We start from the raw sequence: 3,210 nt of genomic DNA on the forward strand, positions 1-3,210 counted from the left end.
CGTGCGCGCGCTCCGACACCGCTCCTCCTTCTCTGCCTCGCCGCGCCCGGCGCCGCGGCGCAGCGGGAGAACCCGGCCAGGAGCACGGCCCGGTTACCAGCCCTGTCCGCAGTAGGTGGTCTGGCCTCCCCCAGGACGGGGGTAGGAACCTATGCAGTCCCATCCAGCCACAGTTGAATCCCATTGGTGCCTCTGCCTAGCTTGTTTCCTCATTTGTAAAATGTTAAAATGACCCTCCTAGTAGGTCCGCAGGGCGGCGCAGCGGGAGAACCCGGCCAGGAGCACGGCCCGGTTACCAGCCCTGTCCGCAGTAGGTGGTCTGGCCTCCCCCAGGCCGGGGGTAGGAACCTATGGAGTCCCATCCAGCCACAGTTGAATCCCATTGGTGCCTCTGCCTAGCTTGTTTCCTCATTTGTAAAATGTTAAAATGACCCTCCTAGTAGGTCCGCAGGAAGCTTGTGACGCTACTAGGAGAGGTGCTGGGTGGGGAGGAGGGGTGGAGGCGGGCAAATCCCAAGGGAAAGCAGAATCCGTAAGTCCAAGCATGGGCTGTCTCGTGGCGCTTCGTCCGCATTTCCCAAGACCTTCGGCAGTCTCTTGCTTGCCTTCATTTGGCCAGGAGAGAGCTTCCAATGAACACCGGTTACCCTTCAGAGTTTCCTCTTCCGCACTGGGGATTCGAAGGAGGAAGAGTGCACAAACATTTCAGTGACGCACTTTCCCTTTGGGTTTAGTGCCCAAACTCTTGGATTAAGTGTAGCCGTTTTCTAGGGCTCTGATCGCAAAGTTTGAGGTGAAAAACTCAAAATCCCAGGATCTTAGAGTCAAATTTAACTGATGCTTTTTCAGATTCCAATCCCAGCTCAGCCACTGCGGCTGCTTCAATTCACCAGGTTATTGAATGTCTTTCAGCCCGTTTTCTCAGCTGTCAAATGAGAACAACCACGCTTGATGGTGACAGGGTCAGATGCTAAGGATGAATAGCCAACCTTCACAGACTCTCATGAGTCCTTTAGGCTAAATTGTCATTTGTCAGGAAATTCTTCTAGATCCTTCCCTAGGCTCAAGACCATATTTCTGCTTCTCGATCTTGGGAGAGGACATCTGGTCACCCCCTTGTTAATCGATGTCATTCCCCTTGCAGCAGGGAGGCCACTGCCAAGTTCGTCAGTCTGACCTTCCTTATAGGTGGCTTCAGATAGGGCTTTAGGATCCTTCTCGAAGCCTGTAGATTGGACAAATGTTGTGAGGGCCAGACTTGGAGCTTTCCCCTCAATTCGTAAAAGGAGTTGCTAACAAAACAGGAGGAAGAGAATGCTCACTGAAAACTATCCCCGTGTTGATGTGATTTCTCTCAAGACACAAGAACCTTTGGGGCAGGACTCGTCACCTCCATTTTGCCAGTAAGAAAGCAGAGGACCTGTTGCCCAGGTCCCCAATCTGTCCTTAGCTGGGTCCTCCTCTCCTGAGGGCCAGTGCTACAGATGTCCCCACCTTCACCGAGGTCCCCTTCCAGGTGTGCAAAGTGGATGGGACATAGCTGCAGTTCCTAGTGATGCCTGGTTCCCCTGCAGCGAGGTTCGTGGTGGTTACCACTGGCTTGAAAAGCCAGATGGCTCTTGGGAAACAAACAAGCCTCACCCGCCCTTCCTGTTGGAAACTTTGGCCTCAGCTGCAGAGTGAATGCCTGGGAAACACATTTCAAGTCCAGCCTCAGGGAGGCCAACTGCTTCTGGACATTTGCCAAGGCCACTCTCAGGGAAGTCTGAAGGCCAGGAGGCCCTGCTCTGGGTGTGGGCCTGACCCGACACTCTCAATGGCAACTGTCTGCATCAGGGGTTCTCATCCCTGGGTGCCCATGAAGGAATGCTGACGCCTGGGCTCCACCTGAGGCCGAAGAAGTCAGTTTTCCAGGAGTGGGCCCATGCAGTGAAATTTTTGTTTTCTAAAGCACCTCCAGGTAATTCCAATGTGCCACAGGGTTGAGAAACATTGAGGGAGATCAATGCAGTGACCAAAGGACAGAATAGGAAAGTATTTGAAATCTGAACAAGAGGATTTGCATTAGACACCAACATAAGCCATGCAAGGCAGGGAGGCTCCCCCAGATGTGATGGAGCAGGGCTATGGAATTCTTGGAAGGACTCGTCTGGGAACTGGCATGGCCCGGTGCCTGGGGCACAGGGCGGAACCCCATGGCTCCAGGTCCCTCTGGGCCACTGTGCCTGCTTCTGAGATCCACATCCGCTCCTGGCCCAGGCTGCTGACACTCCTGTGAGCCTCAGTTCCAGTCCAGCTGGATTGTTTGCTATTCCCAGAACTCACCCTGTTCTTTCCTGCCTCTAGGTTTTGGTTACAGGCATTTGTTTCTGCCTAGGAAGTCCTTTTCCATCTGTTCAAATCTTTGGTCTTCAGAGTTCCTGCCCTAATGCCAAATCCACCAAGAAGCCTCTACCAGGGCTGTGTGCACCTGCACCCCCACCCCCCCATCCCCCATTTTATCACTGCCTAAGGTGTGCCCATGGGTTGTCTCCCTGGCCAGGCCACAGATGCACGGAGTGAGGACCCATCAAACACCTCTATGCCTCTTCCTCCCTGACCTGTCACTCGGGGTGGGGGGCACTTTGCAATGAGGAGCCTCACACATTTCTTGAATGCTGTAGAATTTGTCTCTGTCCCAGGACAGGGTGGACAGTCATACAGAGAAATCCTTTCTGCTCATGCGCAGTCCTGATAGTTCTCTGGCCCCTTTGCTCCCGTTTCCTCAGTGCCATGGGACCTTGTGGTTAGCCAGCAGTGACAGGAAAGAGCTGGGGCCTGGCCTTGACTCAGCACCTGGTGGCTATGCCACCAGTGCAGCTTCCTCTGGAGAGGGGCAGGGTAGAGTGAGGCCGGGAATTAAAGCTTTGAGGCCCTGCATGCTGGAGCAGCCTCTTCCCACAGGCAGACCCAACGTCTCAAAGGGAGGGGGAAAACCTCGGGCGCCACTAGGGCCAGTGCTGGTGCCTGGGCACAGCCTTCTCCCGAGAGCGGGGCGTGTGCGACGCCGGGAAGGGTAGCCGCCCACCTCCCTTACCGCCCGCTGGGGCCACGCGGCACTGCAAGATTGCGGAAGGGGAGTAAGGCCCCGGACGCGGCTCGCGGGTGACTTGTTCCCTCCTTTCGTCGCCCGCCCGCGCTGCAGGTGACCCCGGCAGCCGCCAGCCGTCC

This window comes from Pteropus alecto, unplaced genomic scaffold, assembly GCF_000325575.1.
Source record: "Pteropus alecto unplaced genomic scaffold, ASM32557v1 scaffold164, whole genome shotgun sequence".
In the NCBI taxonomy this organism is placed as follows: domain Eukaryota; kingdom Metazoa; phylum Chordata; class Mammalia; order Chiroptera; family Pteropodidae; genus Pteropus; species Pteropus alecto.